This window comes from Tiliqua scincoides, chromosome 3 (genome assembly GCF_035046505.1).
Source record: "Tiliqua scincoides isolate rTilSci1 chromosome 3, rTilSci1.hap2, whole genome shotgun sequence".
Classification (NCBI taxonomy): Eukaryota; Metazoa; Chordata; class Lepidosauria; order Squamata; family Scincidae; genus Tiliqua; species Tiliqua scincoides.
In genome coordinates this window covers 129,199,766-129,221,947 of record NC_089823.1, presented here as the reverse complement: position 1 = coordinate 129,221,947, position 22,182 = coordinate 129,199,766, and the positions used below count along the sequence as shown (strand labels likewise).

General features: G+C 42.4%; 1 pseudogene; it reads left to right on the top strand.

Annotated features, from left to right (window-relative positions):
- Positions 1-21,337: 21,337 nt before the first annotated feature.
- Positions 21,338-21,456, top strand: LOC136646218 (5S ribosomal RNA; annotated as a pseudogene).
- Positions 21,457-22,182: the final 726 nt, after the last annotated feature.

The following is a 22,182-nucleotide window of genomic DNA, read 5'->3' as shown; positions in this document are numbered from 1 at the left end:
TGCAGCACATGTCCCACTGGCACAGCTATGCCAGTGCTGGAAAGTTGGTTAGGATTGCACCCTAAGGCTGTAATCCTATGCACACTTTCCTGGGAGTAAGCCCCATTGAACTCAATGGGACTTATTTCTGATTGTACTGTTAATTTCCTTATGTTTATATGGTCTTCCATATTCGTGTGCAAGCATTAGGCTTGAGTTCATCTATATTTCTTTTTCCAGGTGAAGGTATCATTCTTATAATACAGAAAAGGTATGTAAAACATGAAGTTTAAAAAATACACTGGTTCTTTGATCTATAGCCATAGGGGAAGGCTTTGAAACAGGTGGTCTTGTATGGTTCTACAGTCCAGGAACAGAGTCATCACTTCTGAAGGTGAACTCCAAAATCAATTCAGATTGGTTTTTTTTTTCTTTTTCTTTTCAGTGAACTGGAATCAAACCTGAATCTAAAATCTTTTGGTTGCCATGAACCTGAACCTGAACGGAACCCCCCAAAAAACAAACATTGATTGCTAGATGTTCCAACAAACGTTGCAAAGCTTGGCTTCAGAGAATGTCAGCAGTTCATAAGCCCACTTCAAAAGAAGAGGGAAGCTCTTTCATCCTGCAAAATTCCTCTAAGCCCAGAGAAGCTCATTGGAGTTATTCCTCCCCACTTCACTTTACATACCAGGGTGCTGGGCCAGGAGCAGCAAAAATGGGGGAAGAGGGAAATAGTCTTCTTCACTCCTCTCTCTTCAGTTCCATGCAGTGCATTCTGCACTCAGTGATCAGCTGAGGAAATATAAAGTTTCTGATGTGGAAAATATATATAGCCAGTTTCTATTACCCTCATGTCAGGTGAGATGGTGATGTGAAAAGTATTGGAGCAGAACTACGAAGTAGGAACTGGCTTGTTTCTCAATGAATGTGAGAATTTTCAAAGAACATGGAGTGTACTGGACAAAGGCAATTGGCTGCAATTTACCACACACCTGAGGGATTAAAAGCATTCTCTCATCTCAGACAGTGGTCGCCAGGGTCAGATTTAGCTCCACTCCAAATGTGACCCCTTTTGTACTCATTCACACATAGTCTCCTCTATAAGGAGCAGAGAGGACATGGTTTGAGGGTACATGATGGGGTGATCTCACTGAAGTGAAACAGGTCTTGGTCTGATCAGTGCCTGGATAGGTGAGCATCTAGGAATCCTTCTATGTTTATCATTTTGAGTTTCATGATGGAAGAAAGATAGGATAGCGATAAAAAAATGATCCAATGTCTGTTGTCACTATGAGGAAAATTAAGTGCTGCTTACTGTAATTGCTAAATTGTGAAAATCACAAGCTACCTAAGACCTCTTAGGGTCAAGCTACAGGTGGTGTTGATGTGCATTTTGGTCCTGTGTATTTATTTCAAGTGTAAATAACAGGCTGACCAGGATCAGGATTACCGTATGGAAAGAGGATATTAAGCCTTTTGCTGCTCTGTTGGGATCCTGACCAGTTATGGCAGGACCTAGAATGCTGCCCAATGCCAACGTAACATTTGCAAATCACTATAATAATTTCTTGTTCTACAGAACACACAATGACATTGTCTGGCTTGGCTTGTGTGTGGTTACTGCTTTCCAAGAAGCCCTTGCCTGCTGTTCTTTTCTGGAGTGCCTTTGCTCCATGAGGCCTTAGTTCTCCTTCAGCTGGCAGCAGCTCAGCTGTTGTGCTCCAAACTCCCGCAGCACATCTGTGGACTCTTCACAGCACACTGATTGGCACCCTGGTGCCATAGCCCTTGAAGACAGAATCAATGGTTTCTGAAGAACCTCTGAAATTTCCTTCGGTTTTTTGGTTGCCTCAGAATGTTCTTGCTCTCCCTCAGAAGGTGGGGGGGGGGGTGTCTCTTTTTGAATTCATCATCTTCACATTGGCTTGGGATGCTAGTGACTTGTTCAGGTTACACCTCTATTTTTATTTTTATTTTTGCTTTGGTGCCAGGTTGCCTCAGAAGTGTAACTTCCCTCACCTAAGAAAACATGCTGCTTGTCTTGTTAACCCTCTCTTCAACTTGTTCTCTGCAACAATTTAGGGACATTTCTCCTGCTTTAGGGTGAGTCATTATAGGGTACAGAGTTTTGAATGTAGGCACGAATGCAAAATCATACTCAGACCTGGGTGGCCATAGGCAAATACTCAGACCTGGCCTGCCTCTAGGATTGCTGTGAAGTTTCACTTAAGTACATGTCAGTGAGAAAAAAAACACACCACAGAATATTCTTCCCTATGATGTGAGCCCCTCACTGCAGAGGCCTGTCTTTTCTGCCATTGTAATACAGTGCACCATTCACATGAATGACACGCTATACAGTACATGATAATAAATACATGGTATTAGGTAGCCCCGTGTGTGCTGCCCTGAGCTCCTCAGAAGAATGGATAGAGGATAAAATTATGATCAATAATCCATTGGAGGAGACTACTTATTTGATGGTTTTTGAGGAGAAAATGTAAGATAGATATAATCCTTATATTTACTACCGGAAAGACGTATCCAGTTGCCATCAAACCACCAGCATTGCTTTTCATATGTCACACTCCTCACCAGTCACAATAATGCCTTTTTTCCTTCCTTCTCCTAAAAGGACTAGAAAAGTCATTCAAGAAATGCCAAAAGACAACAGTGTGAATGTTTTCAAATGGTTGTCTTTTCCACATGCTTCGTTTTGAGCTTGAAATGAATACAAAACCTGGTGTGCGGAAAAAAAAAATTATAAACTGCTGACTTCACACTCCACTGGAATCAACAAAAATAATTGTTGCCGTGTTTAGTCAGAGTCAATAGTAGCTACTCCAAATCTGGCACCGTCAAGCGAGAAAAAAATAAACGGCCTGCTCATAAGGAAGACTGCTTACAATGTCTCCTTGAAAGGAGTTGTCTTCCCAAATACTTTTTTCTCATCCAAAGAAAGAGAAGGGATGGGTGGGAGTTCCAGGCAAAGTATATTTCACATCCATTGAAAACTGTTTTAAAAGCCAGCTCCAAACGGAGTGTGCTTAAATCTTGGTCTGGAGAAAATAAATAAAGCTGGAGTCAAAATGGAACTCAAGTAACTAAGCCCACTCACAAATGTAGTACTACTGGGTCAGGCACTCGGGTTTCAAAAACAAAAATGGTATAAATCCAGAATTAAATGATGAGATAGGGCAGTACACTGTTCTACTCAACAAGAAGCAAGTGGGTGTCCTGAGAGCTCCTTGAGGGAATAAGAAGCAAGTCATAGCAGCGGGGAGGGGTTTAATTCCATGGCAGAGCAGACTATGCAATACATTGCATGCAGAAGGGCTCAGCGTCAGTCCTTGGAGTGTCCATTTAAAACAGTGGTTCTCAACCTTTAGGAACCTGTGAACAACTGGCGCAAAAACGGGAACTGTCATGGACCACATGCAAACCCCCCTCCACTGCCCAGCATACAGAAGTTACAATTAAATTTGTTAGTTTGTGGGGGAGCACTTTGCGAAACACTGGAAGTGCCAGCTGCAACTGTGGGCAGTCCATTCCCTGTCCTCTAGCCCAGTGGTTCTCAAACTGGTGGGTTGTGACCCACCAGTTCATGTAACACTTCCCCGTCCCTTTAAGGGGCGGGGGAAGGGGAGGGAGGCAGCAACGCGATCTCCAGGATCGCATCGCGAAGTGGGGTGCTTGTGCCTTACTTTGCATGATGCAGGCTGCAGGAGGTTTTACAGGAGGTGCTTTGCGTCCGCTTCTTTTGCAGGTTCCAAGCATCGGGGAGCGCTGTGAAGGGCTGCCTGCACCTCCTGCAGCCTGCTGCAGCCCAGCATCATGCAAAGTAAGGCACAAACACCCCCCCTCGCCTCCTTTTGCAACTCGATCCTGGGGATCGCGTTGCTGCCCTAGCCCCTCCCACACAAGAACTTACTGAGGGAGTAAAGCTCACTCAAAGTTTGAGAAACCCTGCTCTAGTCTGTTCTCTGGTCTCTGGGAGGAGGTGCTCCTTCTCTGCTTTGTGGGGGAGTGCTCACTTTGCAAGACACTAGAAGTGATTGGTCATATGTTTTTTTCTGAGACTTCATGGACCACTTCACAGGGGCATGCAGATCACCTGTGGTCCACGAACAACAGGTTGGGAACCACTGATTTAAAGGATCTTGAAAGACCTCTCGATGCATGAGACTCTGCCGATCAGAGTAGATAATGTTGAGCAAGATGGAGTTCAGGAAGGAGTAGAGGTATATATGTAATCTTCCCAGCAAGATCCTGCAATCTGCTCAGAAGTTGCATAAGATCCCAATGTAAGGTCTACCCCAACACCTAAAATGCGGACATAGTTTGTGCAGCTTGGGTGAGTGAAAAACACTGGCAAAGCAGGCATTATACTGAAATATCAGCTTTTCCTACAAAGAGTAGAGTGATGGTTTTGAGGCAACCAGAGACCACTCAAACCAATCTGCTGCTCATCCCTTCCAAATTCCTCCTTTAAAAAAATTATTTTATTTTCTAGTAAAAGCATCAGAGCTCTGTGAACATCCATTTTCATGTAATCTCTAAAAGCATTTTCACATGTGATGCAAAGAGCCACATTGGAACCTCTCATTAGGTGTCTGCAATGTGAACATTAAACTTTTCTAAAAAAGTTTTTCTAAAAAAGTATATTTTCTAAAAAAAAATATGATAAATGCAAAAAGCACTTTTCAAGCCCTTGTGAAAGATCTCTGAATTTGGGGGATCAATTTTCTGTATTGGAACTGAAGAAAGGAAGAGATGTGTTTGGACTCAAGTTCCTGACTTTGGTCTGCATGGCTCTTTCACATAGGTTATTCAGTGAGGAATTGCCCCCTCTTTTTTTGGCAGACGCCAAGCGCTTAGAAGGAAGAACTTACCTTAAAGTTACTATTATTCCCTCCATACTATCTACCTCTTTCTATTCTATATCTTTGTACAAGGGGGAATGAAGCGTTCAGCTCATTTTCTTTTGTGAAAAATCCATATTTATTAAAAACCACAGAAAAGCACAGCAGCAGACTGGAGAATTTCTGTGAAGTTGAGGGTTCAAGTATGTAAAGAATTCTAGGATACATGAAAGGGTCCTTGATAAGATAAAAGCTCTCTGATAAGGAAGAAGAATCTGTTTAATCTTGTTTTTCTCTTCTGTCAGGGCCATGAGCGCAATTAATATGCAGCAAGGAAAAAGCAAGCCACATACTTCTTCAGCATGGCAAGGCTGACATGCAAACCGGAGTCCTCCATCACTAAGGCCTTGGGGATTGGTGGCTGAGTAGTTTTATGGTAGATTGGGGAAAAATGCAGGAGAATATATTTAAATCTCATGGAGGGAAGTTGCTACAGAATAAGCAGGAGAGAAAGGATTCTCCACTCCCCCCCCAGAAGTGGCTGTTCCTTATCTAAACTGGCCTTCAGGCTACTGTTATGTATATTTGCATGGACCTTAAAAAAACACTGTGACTCTATGTATTTTCTGGTTGTCAATAGAACACCAGGACTCTGTCTCTCTCCTCTTGGCCTGCATCCAGGAAAGGGTGTTGTTTATCTCTGCAATCTCCTTGCTTGACAAAGTACAAATATAATCAGGGAGATGAATGGTTCAGCTGCAAACATGCTTGGGAGTGTTTGATCAGACCTAACATCTCCTATTAAACCAGAGTCATTAAACTCTGTTCACCCAGGCACTTTTCTCTTCATGCAAGCAGACCCAACCCTTCCTCAAACACACACTTGCCCACAATTGCATGGAATCGTTAGCATGAACTGGGTTGAGAACCCAGCCACACTGATTCCCACTGATGCCACACTGATTCCCACTGATGCCACTGATGTGGCATTTGGACAAAGTGATGCCACAGTTGCAGGAAACTGCTCTGCTGGCGGAATTTGCGTACCATTCAGTTCATCTGAATATTTTCCCACAATTTTCCCCATCCCTGAATGTGAATGAGGAGGAGCTGCGGGTGCTCACATGTCAGAGAAAGTGTCCTGTGAATTGATCTTTGGAATAACAAGCTTAATTTCAGAATCCATTTGTCTGAAATGAATGAGGAAATCAAGACACATTACAAATACTAAGGAAAGTGGCTTGGTAGAAGAAGCTGTAGTTCTTCTGTCTCACCTCACTGCTCCTTGTAGCACCTTGGTGAGAACCCTGAGCATTCATCATTCATTTCTCCTTTGTTTCAGCATTTCTGGAGAAAGAACATAGGTGTGACTCAGAATCTTGAAGAATTTGGTCAATTCAACAATGCAACAAGCAAGATCCTCATTAATGGCTATGCTCTCTCGCTCTCTCTCTGGACAAAATAGCTATTCACAAAACCTATTTATACCCACTTATTTACATTAATTGTGTGAAAGGTGCTTTGGCCTCCTTTTGGTACATGTAAAGCCACAAGCAAGAGAGAAACCTGTACTTATGGATTTTTTCCGAGTTCTCCAAAGTTCCAAGTATATTTGGTTGAGTAAACCTGATTCAAGTGTGGCTGCTTTAAAATATGAGCGCTCCTATTTTTAGCTAGACCTCTCTGTCGGCAATGTAAACTTTCCTCACCATTTGACTATGTACTAGGCACTGTGACAACACTGAAAAGCAGGGCAAAATATTGCTTCAATTTCTCAGTTTACTGGTAACCCTAATCCGCCTATTAGTGAGAGCATAAATTTCCAACGTATACATTTGAGTCAGCACCTTTAAATCTTTGCTTTCTTGAGAAGTAACTACTTTACTCTTTAGTTTTATTTAAGAGTTCTCCAAGTTCCACTTAGGAGCTCGTGCTGCACCTGGGAGTCTAGGTCAGTGAAGAGAGAGAGAGAGAGAGAGAGAGAGAGAGAGAGAGAGAGAGAGATTGGAACCACACCAGAACAAGTCCGGAATAAAACAACTGACAGCGAGTGGAATAGGATACAGCAAAGGCAGATATGTTGCATGAGTCTTCACCACCACGTGGATCTTCCACCCACTGCTGCCTCCCTTCATGTGTGCCTGTGCACATCCCTCCTATGGAGGTTGGGTGGGCAAATGAACTGGTGCACTTCCATGCCTCCTTCCCTTTATTTACCAAGATCACTGTATGCAGCCTCCTTAGATTGCACCTCTTTTGTTTGAAATGAACAGGTGCATCCCTGACTCATGCTCATTACGAAGAGAAGAAAGGTAGAACAGGGAAGCTGCATGTGGTGATCTTCGTATGTGCAAAGAAGGGGCAGATGGGATCCAAATTGCCTTCCCCTGCTTACTTGGTGCTTCATAAGATGCTGGGTGATGCTGGAGGGCGAAGGAGGATGCTGCTGCTGGGATCCTCTTGAGATCGGAGAGCCCAATGGAGTGGTGAGTTGGTGAATGCAAAGGTCTTTTGGGCTTGGGCCTGATCTGTTTGCTGCCCTTCTAAGGGTGCTCAAACTAAACGAATCTTTCTTTTGTCCTCCAAGAATGTTTTTGTCTGTCCTCCAAGACTGGCTGCCAATTAAGAACATAAGAAGAGCCCCACTGGATCAGATCAAAGGCCTGTCTAATCTAGAGATCCATTTGTATGTGAAAATGCCTTCTCAGATAACTTGAGGAAGCTCACAAGCAGAACAGAAAATCAAAAATCCCCCCTCTGTCATTTGTGTCTAGCAATCTGATATTCAGAGATAAAGTGCCTCTTAAGGTTGCATGCCTAGTAGCCACTGATAGATCTGTTGAATGAAATTATCTAATCCTATTTTAAAAAAAAAAATCTGAACAAGGTTTTATGGGCACCTGGTCAAGAGACCCTCATGTCCCACTCACAGCAAAAACACAACAGCTAAGTTCCCTGCTCAGCATAGCTGAATACACTGTCGAAAGGCCTCTGTGTCAAAATTTGTCTCTGATGCCTTATTCTCACAACAAGAGTTGCTTCTAGGTAGTGACTAAAATGGAATGAATGTGTCGCAGGAGCTTGTTGTATTCATAATTTGGTTTGTAAAACATGTGATCATCGCAGCAGAAATAGGAAGACACGGTTGTTTTAGGAACGCGGTTCTATGCCATACATAATTAGGCAATATACAAATGTCAGTTCATGTTAGCAATAGCTGCATGGAGTGTCTGATCTCCATAATAGGAAATGTTTCGATAAATGAAAAAAGTCATCTTCATGCTGATGTAATAAAGATGACAATGTACAAAGTGAATGTTAGGATGTAGAGACTGTTCAGAATTATGGGACATGTGAGCCTCATGTGGGAAACATAGCATTGTATTATCACTGTTTGACCCACTGGAAATGTAGCAACAAAATTGGTACTTTACACCATCTTTGGCCAAAACGGCACAAAACTTTTGTTGGGATATTAACAACCCAGTCCTAACTAAGACCCCACGTAGTGATGCAGAGGCACCGGCGTGGCTTGTATCCTGCATGGCATTTTTGGCCACTGGAGGCCTCCTCAGGGTAAGGGAACATTGGTTCCCTTGTCCTGGGGTAACTCCCAGCAGCCCCCATGTGTCATCTCAAACCTGCATCAGCAATATCACTGACAGTCGATCCTGTTGGAGTTGGTGCAACTCCGCCTGCTGTCTAGAGGGGGCAGGATGCTGTCCAGAAGGGGTCAAGCTATGGCCCAGTGAATCTGACCGTTCTACCTGTTCTCTCTGTGAACCTTGTGGGGTGTGGCCCTAACCCTTTATCCTTCCCTTCTCCTCTGAGCACTTCCTCTTTGTCCTCTGACCACCAACCTGTTAAGATGGTGCACACCAGGGCTCTGATGCCCAGGCCATCTTGAGCACAAGGCATGCAGGGCGAGGCAGCTCCAGGGCCTTGCTATCTCTAAGTAATAGCTGAACCTCTGATCCTAATCAGATGCTGTAAATATACACTCAATGGAACTGTAAGTAAATAACTTCTTTTTTGCAACTTTAACAAGCCATTGCCTCTTTGTCTTTTTATTGAATAGCAGTCAGCCGGGTGAGGGAGGTTCTCTGGGGTGATATGCAAAAGGGGGGGTCCGCTGCTTAAGCTATTCTGCTTCCCCCCCCCAAGAGGAAACTACTTTTAATTTCCTCCAACAGATCCATGCAGGCAGATCAGGCCCAGAAAGGGGGTTAGGATAGGGTGTACACCAGCATGCGCTAGCACCATCAATCCCCTCCCTCCTGGATCTGATCTGCCCTCTCTGCCCCTACACTGCACTGTTCCACTCATTCCTCCCGTTGCACCCTAACCCGGCCCCATTCCATCCCTTGCAGAGCCTTACCTGCTTCGGCAGGTCTTTGACCGTCTGCCAGCATGAGAGAAGCCACTCTGGCCTCCCCACCATTGGCCTGGCAGTACATGCCAGTGGAGGCTGCTTTGCAATTGCCATAAAGCATCCTCCATTGTTGTAATGTGCAGTATGGCAGCCCCCAGCAGGCATAGGATTGGGCTGTAAGTATGCTATACATAAGGCAACAAGTATGTCAGTTGTTCTTGCCCCCCTCCCTCGATGGATTTGCTAAGCCTTGTAAGAAATTTAATTATTATTATTATTATTATTATTATTATTATTATTATTATTATTATTATTATTATTATTATTATTAAACAGTATTTATATACCACTTTTCAACAAAAAAATTCACAAAGCGGTTTACAGGGAAAAATCAAATAACTAATGGCTCCCTGTCCTAAAAGGGCTCACAATCTAAAAAGATGCAAAAGAACACCAGCAGACGGCCACTAGAAAAGACACTGTTGGGATGAGCAGTTATTCTCCCACTGCTAAATAAAAGAGGAACACCCACTTGAAAAAGAGCCTCTTACCCAGTTAGCAGGGGTTAATATTGGCTGCAGTCCTAACCACAGTTTCTTGAAAGTAAACCCCATTGGAACAAAATAGGACTTAAACTGAGTAGACCTGGTTAGGATTGTTCAAGGATCCCTTGAAAACATATAGGGAGACGTTTGGTGGATACTAACCACCTTGGACACCAGGTTTTGCTACTTGGGAAAAGGCAGTATATCTGCTAATATACCACAATTCTACTAACCTGCTAATAAATAACAATAATAAAAAGTCTTCATACGTTGTGTGTTGTTCATGTGCAATATGCAAAATACTAGAGAACAAGAAATGTTCCAGCTATAGACAAACTGAAGAGTAGACTTTATGCCCATGTTGTGATGATTAAATTAACACATAACATTTGAATTGACAACAATCAGTTGTCAGGTACTGAGAAGTCATGTGCAGCTGTAGCCAGGGATTGTGCGGTCAGTGTGCTAATGCATATTATTTATATTTTACTGGATGTGACATGAATCGCTTCTGAACTATCTTGATTGCAAAGGATTTATTAATAATGCCTATTCTCTCAGCCTAAGAGCTGTATTAGAGCTCCCACTAGCAGTGTGATGAATACAGGGCTCACATATTACATATTACAAACCACTGAGTATATTCTTAAAAAGAATAGGAAAGCGAAATATCTTGAGTGGCTGCTTAGATCTGGTGTGTTAATGTTTATAAGAGCTCTCCATCCATATTGTTTATCAAATTGACCTAACCACCCCTAGAAACACTTTGGAACATTCTTTTTAGATTCCTGGTAGGAATCATTGTCATAAGTCATTGTGACAAAACATTTTATTATTTTCTGAGGCCTGATAAACCCATCCCTGGAAAGTAGCAGAGGGTATTTTTTTCTTGTTCTGTTTCTTTTTTATTTGATCTTGCCATGCCCACAGTACCTCTTTAGGTTTCTTCACTACGAAATGCTTGGCTATCTGCAGAGGGCAAGCCTGGGACTTCCTGATTCTAGAGGTGGTCTGCCAAAAGCTACCTCCCTTACCTGTTGATGTGCCAGCCTCTGTTCTCCCATTCAATGTTCTAGCTCAGCATTCCCTCTCCCACATTTCCTCTTTCTCTCTGTCTCCCTCTTCTTTTTCCAGTCCAGGGAGTGGAAAGAGAAGGTGGAGCAGTGGGGTCAAGTAGGTGGACACCCACCCCCCAGCAATCTGTTGCCTGAGGTGACCGCTTCAGTTGGCTCATGGATGGGCTGGCCCTGTATATGCCTGTCCTGGAGACAGTAGTTCAGAGATGACCTCAATTCATGCCTGGTACCAGAGCATCAATATACCTGTTATCACTGAAAAGTTGCTTCACCTAATAATAACCAATAATTTCCTTGCCGTTCCTGCAACAGCATCACACATACAATATACGTTTCAAAGCACTCAGATGAACTGACTGAGTATCTAATGCTGGTTAGTGTTCAGTTACACACCCACCCTCTCACACACACAAACCCCTAATGTGTTAAAAAGTCTCCAGAGTGCAACTTGAGAGTATAAATTTGTTTCACATGTAGTTGAGTAGGAATATTCATTTGATGCTGATGTAGGATAGCTTGGAAGCAGGGACAACCTTAGGAGTTGCAGGGCCGAACTGGAAACATTTTTTGCAGGGCCCCAGTTTTCACAGCCAAGGTCTGTGGAACCTTAGAGATATAAAACAATGTATTATAGACAATCAAAATGTGTACTTAAAAAGTGCATGTGAGTTAACGGACCAAATGCATCTAAGCACATTTTAATACAAAAGGGATGTGCCTGAGCCATGCAGTGAGACTAGAGTTGAGTCCTAAGTCCCCACCCCCTTTGACTCGACTCGTGCTCGAGTCTTAATGGGTGGCTGTTGGGACTTGTTCAGAGCTTTTTTGGGGACTCTGTTTGACTAAGTCCGAGTCTTTTCAAGAAACTAGTCAGGTGCGGCTGCTCATGCTATTTTGAATGCAACTTCATGAAACTCATTCCCCAAAACAGGGAATCAAATTCACTAGCAGGAGTAAATTACTGGCCAATTCAATTAGGGAAGGATTCAAACCCGGGAAACTAAACCTTCATGATTCAAGTCCAGCATTTTAAACACTACACCATACTGACTTTCTAACTCCTGAGGCCAAAGGACCCAATTCATAAAGCAGGAAATCAATTCAAAAGTAGGAGGATTTGCTTTGCTAAATAGGAAGAACAATCCATTGTGTGGTAACATCAAGCCTTTTTTAAAAAATTGTAGCTGAATTTCCTGCCTCTCTATGAATAACTTCTGTTGAAATATCTGTCTTTAGGTAGCTATATCTCCTCTCTTTGCTTAGGTAGACGCTAAGCTAGGGCCTTACACAGCCCAGTAGGGTAAGGCGGTCAGTAACTGCTCTGGGTTATTGATGGGACCACAGGTTCTAATCCCTGCTTGTGTCAACAAATTATATAAAATAACTAAATTAAAGAAGGGGATAGAAGGGGACTAAATAGAAGAAGGGGACTAAATTAAAGAAGGGGATAGCATCAGGCAGGGACCATGATGTAATGCAAAGTAATCTTGGGCTGCTTAAATTGGGTTCTGGATTGAGTTTCCAAGTCTTAACTTGTTCCTGGAAAAAACTCCTGAGTCACTTCTGGTTTCAAAACACGTGTGACTTGAGTCCACATGAGTCATCCAAAATACGTTAGGCAATTTGAGTTTGATTCTTCAAAATTGAGTTGTCCATCCTTGAAAACTGCATACGTGCAAGCCTACAACAAACAAAATGTGCGTATTACCTTTGAAAAGTGAATAATCAGAACCACTTGTTTTACTGACTGCAAGATGGTTTAGTACAAGCATTAATTTTACTTTTCATTTTTATCCTAGTATGGGGCCTCCTTAGGCATGGTGCCTAATTGGGAGCAATTGGTCCAACTGACTTAAAGCTGGACCTGCTTGGAGGTGGGAATTTTGCCTCCTGATGTCTCCCCTCAGTCCCTTAATTTACACAAAACCAGCACAATTTTAACCAATTTTGGGACAGATGCACAGAATTGTTGCTAAACAATCACATTCACAGCAAATTATAGGGTGTCTATTGGCAACCGTATTCTTTATTTATATTTTCCTCTATGTTGGTTTCAGTTTCCAACGTTTTCCCTTTCTGACAACAGCTCAGTGTTTCTTGGTTAGAACACAAACCTGGCTGGTGCTCTGAAGAACTTAGTGGTTTGTGCAAGGCTGTCATTAGACAGCTCTCCCTCTCTCAAATTGCTGAGTTGCTTTGCCATATCAGAATCTGCGGTGTGACTTTCAGTTGCTCTGGGCACAACAGAAGCCAAGCCAAGCACAACATTTGGAGGAAGCGTCGTGAGCTGCAAAAAGACAAAAGCTACCTTTCTGATGCTGTAGATGCACCTAAATGCTGCAGCTCTAATTCAGGTGTATCCATTTGGCAAGCACATTGGCAGTGGTGTTGTCTAAATGCAGTACCACTGTAAAATGTCACTGCCAAGCATTAGGTGCAAAGCCCTGTGTCAGGTGGTTGTACCATGAGTAATAGAGCTTACTGGAGAGATTCAGGTTCCAGAGTGGAAAGTAGCTGGGAAAGGACAAGAGAGCCTTAGGCAGGAAGCCTAAAAGAAGAGCCATACCTTCCTATAGCTTATAATTGAATGCCAACTGAGCTTGCATACTCCATGACTTCCCTGTACACTGATCCAAGTGTACTGTTAGGTGAACCATGAGCAGGACATGAAGCCAATTGAGGTGGTTATCTCAGGAAGCAGAATGGTAGGGGCACCCACCTCCATCCACACGCAGTCATGTCCTCTACTCCTCCTCTTCCCATTCCCTGAATTGGAAAATGAAGAGGGGGATAGAGTGGAAGTGTAGCAGAAAAGTCACTCTAACCTATCCTCTCCTACACTTTTCTGCTTTATTCCCTTTCTCCTTTTCTAATATAGGAAGCAAGTGGTGCAGATACTGTCACACCATCTAGAAAGGGGGACAGCATTTGGCATACCATTAGAGGCAACAGAAGGTCTTGGGCTGGCTCCAGCCATGAAGACATAAGTGAAAGAGGGCAAGAAACTGATTCCTCAGCACACCGCACCTGCTCTAGCAGTCTACACTGGTGACTGTGATGTTGCCCAGCTGTAGATTCCCACCAATCTGCTGCCTGTGGAAATCACTTCAATAGTCCTCATGCATGGGCCAGACCTACTCATGGTTCACTTTGTAGTAGTGACTTGAATCAGTGTACAGGGAAGTCATAGAGCATGCAAGCTCCATAGGGAGCATGTTGATAGGTTGGGCCACCTGGAAGAGGGAGTTCAAAAGCCTGGATGTGGTCAACAAGCTTAGAATTCAGCAGAGTTGGGAACTCAAGTCAGTGATGTGGACCTGAGTCGCAAAAATGCATGACTTGGGGTGACTCAGCAACTTGTGAGTTGCACACGTGGAAGATTCTGAAAAAGATTTGAGTCAGGGCCCCCCTGACTCAGCACTCATCTCCATGCATGCTGACTCTAGTCTGCCTGTGTCTGGGTGTGCTTGCTGACTGTTTTTGCTGCATGAAAAACCTTGTGAGGCCAGCATTCCAACTGGGTGAGCAGCAGGGAAGCTCTAGCTGGATGCCCGGAAAGGGTTAAGGTGAGCTGGAGGGGAGAGGCAGGACTGGGCTCTCTTTTCCCATCATGGATAAAAAGGAAGGAACAGATGATCATTGGACAAAGGATGGGCATTCTGATATTTTCATTGGCTGGGGGAGCCAAGGGGATTCTTGCCTTACGATTGGCTTGAAAAGCCGAGGGAAAGAGGAGGCAGGGAAGGTGGGAAGGGTGTTCACAGCAATCACGCTTTGCACAGCATGGCTGGTTGGGAGGAGGGAGCATCATTGAATGACCAGCTGAAATGGGACTACTTCTGAATGGGACTGGCTGCAAATGATTGGGTCGTCCTGGTAAGACTCGCAGCTGCTGCTTGTGAGCAGCTCCTCCCTCTTGCTGCTTCTGTCCCGGTTGTCATGCAGTCCATCCCACCCTTTCCCACCCTCTTTACAGATGGGGTGGGGCAGCAGCAGGGGAGACTTTAAAATAAACTCCCACACACACACACAGACCAGCAGCAGCCCTGTTTTTTCTGTGGCTCGCTTTTTAAAGGGGAGGGGGCTTGACTCAAGTCCTTTAGAGTCACTGAAGGGTGACTTGGCAACAGAAAGTACCCCTGTTATGACTTGTTTTTGAGTCGAGTCACGGGGGAGTACTGACTCGATGACACAACTCGAGTCAAACCCCACTGGGTTTTCCCATTCCTAGAATTTAGTACATTGAAGGTTTTTTGTAAATAATCAAGAGAATTGTGGCCTTTTCCTACCTTGTTCTGTGTCCTACCTCCTTATTCCTCAGTGAGAGTACAAATTCTTTTTTTGCAATAGAAGGGGACAGGACACATAATCAGGCTCCAAGTGAGGAAATGTAGCCTGGGGGTGCATTCTTCTCTCATGCTGAAGACAAAGCCATGGTTTGTCCACTACCTAAGATGACCCTTTTCTTCATGTGGTAGGTGAGTAGATAATGTGACCCTTTACCTCCACCATGCCAATAATGGAACAAATGGGTAGGCTTGCCACATGCCACTAGTATCCTGCTCACACAAGACCCCTTCCTCTGCAATTTCCTGTAAATACAATACAATACAATACAGGTATTTATATACTGCCTTTCTTGGTCTTTGTTCAAGACTTTATTCAAGGTGGTTTACATAGGCAGGCGACTTAAATCCCCGTAGGGATTTTTACAATTGAAAGAAGGTTCTATCTTTCAAGAACCACAACATTCAGATGTTTCTTTCTTGATCTGTTCGCACATTCTGGCCTCCATCCTCCCACGCTCAGAGCAGATGGAATAACTCGGCTCAGCTTGTCAGCTGCTTCAAGGTCGCACGGTGCTGGTGGCCTCGAACTGGCGACCTGAGGATGTTATCTTCAGGCAAATGGAGGCTCTACCCTCTAGACCAGACCTCCTGCCCTGTAAAGGAAGAGGGAGGAGGGAATCATGTGGTCCTTCCATGCATTCAAGCATTTATATGACGTGCTCCCCGCACACAAGCCATTTGCTCTGTGGAGGAAGGGATATAGTGCACCCTATCTTCCACTATTCAAAATGGTAATCGACACATTAGATAATGTACAAAGGGGGGAGGGGCAGAATGTTTGGATTGCAGCCATAAGACTGAAAATGACCTGATGTCCCATTTATAGGAAGCTAAGCATTCATGCACCCACACCTAGTACATCACAAGATGCTTTAGAACTCTCCAATTTTCAGATGTACCTTTTGATGTTTAGTTGGGAACTGCTATCCCATCAAAGGTGGAGACAAATAGTCTGCTGCGCACACAGATCTGATGTGTTAGGATTACCTTTATGACTTCTTAAGTATATTTGTCAAAATTTATTATCCAGTTTGGTTTCCCAACAGAAGGAAGAAAGCTAGTGCAAGGATAGAATTTTTGCCCTGCACTTGCACTTCCTTCTTCTTTTGTGTAACACAACAATCTGAAAATGAAATGAAATCATTAAGTTAATAAACTTGCTTAAGTTTATCTGAATTGCCTTACCCAGACTGTTATGTATCTTCCAACTTTCCTGACACAACACCAGTTTTTGTTTTGCCCTATCATAATTCTTTAATAACCAGTTCAACTGGAGTTAGATAAAGGTCTGACATTTAAATAAAACATGTCTATTTTCGCTGTGCATTTTGGCTAAAACTCTTGAAATTGTAATCATCCCTCGCTCTAAATGAAGCCAAATTAATGTTAATCCTGTTATCAAATCCAAGGGCGTGACACCATTTATAGTCAGAACAGTTAGATAATAAAACCAGAAATACTGGACATCAAATCTACTTCATTTTAATCTTCTGTCTAAACTCTTGTGTCTGATGAATAAACAAATGGGACCATTCATGAACTAGATTTTGTTCAGAAATACATAATAGAATGATCACATCTAGTTTTGTAGGTGGATGGATTGATGGATGGGTTGCTAGTTATTGATTGTTTGATTGTTTGATAAAGTTTCAGGAGGAAATTCTGACATTCAATTTTCTGACATTCAGTTCTGACATTTATAGGAGCAGCATGGTTGCCACTCTTTCATGAGTGCATCAAAACAACACAATCACATTGGGGAGCATGGAAAGCAGCCACATCATTGTCCCTTCTATGTGATTCCTGACTACCAAAAAGGTTCGGAGGCTGTCCAACAGGTTGAAGAAGAAGCAAGGTCAGCTATGTTGCCATAGCAAATTTCCAAAAGCAGCAAGAGAACTGGCCAGGCAAAGAGTCACACCAAGGTAAAAATTGAGTGAGGTGTTGCAGCAGCATGAGATAAGTCCTGCTGCTCCAACCCTTCTTGAAATGCCATCAGGGACATGATCTGGAACCCACATTGGTTCAAGCTTCCTGCCTGAGTAGAATTCAGTGACAGAAATTTCCATGTTGCCAGACAGGTATTATGCTTTCTAGTCTAGACTTCCATTCCAATTTCTTTGGTTTCTGCTTCTGGGCCTCAGGGGTGATTGTATCAGTTCTGGATCTGAGATATTTTACTCATTAAGAAGCATTGGGTTCTGTAGCTTTCCCAGAAGGGGACACAGCGCTAGACTTTGCAGGCACCTCAGCACACCATGTAAGTAGCTTCCTCCCTCTCACCTTCAGAGCAATTCCAGATGGCAAGAGCAAAGCAGAGGTGTCTTCTTCACTTTGCTCTCGCTGTCCAGAATGGCTCCAAAGAAAAGGGGGAGGGGCTACTTACACAGCACGTGGAGAGGCCTGCAAAACCTAGCGCTGAACCCACCCTGGGAACACTACTGATTGGTTTCCCCCCAATTCTACAGACTCCCCAGTGCATCTTCCAGTTGACTGGCTGGTGGTGGGTTGCCGGTGTCTACTGACTCCACTTGATCCCCATGTGTGCTAGGGATAGTAACGGGGCCTTCCTCTGAGTAGGTCTTGTTCAATTCTAGCACTGGTTTGGTTCTGACAGGAAGGTGATGGAGCATGACAATGATCTGCCTTTTCTAATGTTGTAAGAGCAGCAGTACTGCACTGGTAGAATTTAAAGCCAACAAAGTGTCATTCATAAATGACACAGTGTCATCATTATGACCATCAATTACTAATAAAGGACAGTGTTTATCATGGTGTAGATGGAAAGTTGACCTAAGCCTTTTTGGATGCTTACCAGTACAAATGGAAAAAACTCAATGCCCCAATCCAGCTAGGGACAAACAGACTTCTTCACACATTTCCCTAGGTGGATAGGGAGCTAAAACCACACTGAAGTCCAGCAATAGTAGCTATGAGCAATAAGCCTCTTTAAAAAATAGTAACAGTTGATCGGAGTATTTTTTGCTTTTTTTTTTTTTAAAGCCCCACCTGCTGCACTTGATTGAGTGCAAATGCCTTCAAGAAAAGGTCCAAAGTGGGGGGTGGAGCCTGAGGTGGCTGAGTAGTTTTTTTGAGCTCCTGGAAAACACACTATTTCTTCCCAAAATCGCGGGTCTGATGAGATCCGAGGATCAGTGTTTAGGAGAGGCCTTGATCCTATAGATGGTGTACAGTTTTGGAGAAGAAGGGTCCAGCCAGGGACTGTTTTTTCTCCAAGGGAACCCAGCCATCCATGTCAGTGATGGTGAGGATTCAATGTTGAAATTAAGCCGAAGGCTCCAAGCAGGGAAGGAAGTTGAAAGAAGCAAGTGAGTGTTGTTCCATTGTGTGTGTCCGTTGTGTGTGTGTGTGAAGTTGAAAGAAGCAAGTGAGTGTTGTTCCCTTGTGTGTGTCTGACATTAATTGATTAATTGACTGCCTGATTAAGCTTCTGAGAGAAGGAGAAGGAGGGCAGGCTTTCCACCTCCTGGGAGAAGAGGAAGGAGGGGGAGGCTTTCTCTGCGTATTTGTTTGTTGATGTGAGCAGAAGCTTTGGAGGAGACCTGCCCTGCTTGTTATGGAAATATGAGTGCATAACTCTAACTTCATAAATCTAAAATTTGTTGGATTACAAATTAACCGTCTTGAAATACAATTATTGTTGTGGAGTGTTTAGTTTTGTTTTTCTGTGGAGAGCTTGTGGAGTGTCTGTGGCAAGTGGCTGGAGACCTGCATTTTTTTTTGTTTTGCAAAAGTGGTTGATTGTTTACATTCCTTTGATTATCTCCTGGAAAGGAATGCGGTTGATATTGAAACAGATATAAATAACAGAAATAACATATAAACAACAGAAATAAGAATATCAGGGACATCTAGTGGACTAAAAAAGACACTACAAGGACAAGAACAGGACTTGACAAGTAAAGTAAGAAGAAAGAAGATATAAGAAGGAAGAAAAAGGATGACAGGAAAAGGAGCGAAAGTTAGGAGCTCTCCTGCTCTGGAGTCCAGCTTGGGAAAACTAACACAAGAGGAACCGAAAGGGAAAGAATGGAAGCAGACAATACAAGACAATATAGAGAAACTAGTGGCGATGGGACGGCAACAAACAAATCAATATCTACAGGTTCAAGCTAGTTTGGATGCGTTAACTACACAACTAAATGATCTTAGTGTGCAACTCAAAGATGTTATATCCGAATCACATGAGAAAAAACAAAGGATCATGGAAAAAGTACTGGAAATGGGAAAGCAACAAGCAAATCAATATTTACAAATCCAAATTAGTCTGGAAATCTTAATTCAACAGACAAATGAGTCTAATACGCCACAAACAGGAGAGGATCAACAAAAGAGTAAAGAAATGAAAGATAAATCCAAAACACTGGAGACAGGACAAAACAAACAATTGGAAGAGACAATGTTAATGGAGATAGCTTGGAAGATAAAGACTCAAAAGTCACCAGACCAGAAAGGAGAAGAAATACTTCGACTAATTGATGCAGAGTGGATTGATCAAGTGAAGGAAGAAGAAATACTTCAACCAACTGACATAGATTGAAATGATCAAGTGAAGGAGATGACTCATCAAGATGTTGCTTTAGCAAGAAGAGTGAGTACATTAAACCGTGATCTGTTAAGAGGAATTCATGTGAAATTTATTAGAAAAAAAAGATGGAAAGTTAAAGTCTAGAGAAGAGAAGAGATTTGGCAGACCTGTGGGTATTTAGGTTGGAGACAACGGAATAGATCAAAAGAAAGACAGTAATGTGCTAATTTTGTATGTTAGAAATGTCAATGTATATTAGATGTCAGTGAGAATTTATGTAAGTTTTATAGGTGATATGTATTATGTATAAAAATTTTAGTTAGCTTGATATTAATAGATGTTAGAATTTTAAGGAATTACAATTAATTTTAGGTGATATTGTTTTGGATGTTTATGTATATGTTTATGTATTTCGTCATGAGGATATATTAATTTTGGATGTTATAGATAGGGAAATGATATATGATTATTAGGATATTAAAAGTTGTTAGAATTTAGCATGTTAGATATTGGATTATGATGTTGTGAAGATTTTATATGCTAGATGAATTAATAGAGAAAATAATGAATGTGGCAGAAATGGACAGATTTTTAGAGAGCTTGGAACAACAGTGAAACCGATAGAGATTGAGTAATGAAAATTATTCTATGCTTGGTTGAAAATAAAGTTGTAGAAGTATAAGATAGGGCATTTAGATGACTGTATTATATATATGATATATTATATGTGATATGATATCCTATTTTATTGAGTGGCAAGTGCTAAACACCCCTCTCCCCTTTCAAATGCATTGAACTCAAAATTGCTGAATGTTGTTTGTCTCATGTTATTATTACTAATATTATTCCTCAGAAGTAATTGTAGTTTTTGACTGAGAGCACAATCCTAGGCATGTTTACTCAGAAGTAAATTCCACTGAGTTACATATTCTCATGTAAATATGCATAGGATTGCTGCCTGGGACTCATATCCAAGTCAGTATGCCTTGGATTCCAAACTTGGAGAGCATTTTGCTTCCAGAACAAAATGCTGGTTAAAAATTATTTTTTACTTTTCTCCCACCCCACCCAAATTGCTGTCTATAACTGAAATTATTCTCCCTTAGACTTTCAAACTCAAAATAGACATTTTTTCTCATTGTATTTTATTGTGTTACTTTTTACAGTCTCCAAGTTTCAATTATTGTAGTGTAAATTTTTGTGGATAGACACCAATTTAGATGCTTGAATTGTACATTTTGAATTTTTAAAAAAATTTGTCTTGCTTTTCCGGACTTGATATAAATGGTTGGTGGTGGCTGCTGGAGATCATTGTTTCTTTTTCTGGATGTTTTATGATGTTTCATATTGTACTTTCCCCCCTATGTTTTCTTTGAATTGCTAGCTGCCTTGGACTCTCTCTTTTTTAGAGGATAAAAATATCCTCATTTGGATATTTGAAGAATGAGGAATGCTCCTCGTTCCACTACTTGTACTGAAAAGGAGGGGGGATGGAGAGGAAGAAGAAATGTGGAAGAGAGTACTGAGCTGGAACACTGGAGAGTGGGAGGAACAGAGGCTGGCAAATCACCAGGTAAGAGGGGTAGCACTTGGCATGCTGTAGGCTACAACCAGATGGTCCTGCACATGCCTGATCTTGTCTGATCTTGGAAGCTAAGCAGGGTCAGGCCTGGTTAGTACTTGGATGGGAGACCGCCTGGGAATACCAGGTGCTATAGGCTTATACCATAGTCTTTCGAGACTGAAGGTTGCCAACCAACCACAACCAATGGCCATTCTTATGCAAAGTATATGAACAATGGCTTAACCACTTTCCGTAACCAAACACTATCTATCTTGTATATTATATTACTATTTATGCCCCCACCTACCTCTCTGCTGCCTGGAGGTCCACCAAGTGTTGGAGCTCAAGTGCTCCGCCAGTGCTAAGGCCCGCAAACATGGCTTACAGCATGTTTGCGACAGTGCATGCTGGCGGTGAGCCATCATGCTCTGAACAGGATTGGGCCCTTAGTTTTTAAGGTGACACAATACACTCTGTCATCTTTTTTCTGAAAAAGTCTACAGTACTATGAAGGCTAGCCCTCTGCCATTAGAAATATGGTTGTTTGTATAACAACTATAAAGGGGCATGATCCAGCAAGCATTTGTAAGTCCTACTGAGTCCTATTTTTAGTCCTATTAAGTTCATTTCTAAGTCCTATTGACTGGCAAGTGCTAAACACCCCTCTCCCCTTTCAAATGCATTGAACTCAAAATTGCTTAATGTTGTTTGTCTCATGTTATTATTACTAATATTATTTATGTTGCCACTGCTTGACCTTTTCATCAGAAATATTTTGTTAAAATGTATTAACTTGGTTCAAAGGAGAAGAGAGTGGCATCAGATGCTTAGGGCAGGTTCCTTTGAAGGTGACTAGTTGCTTGGCACACCGCACTCTTTAGCT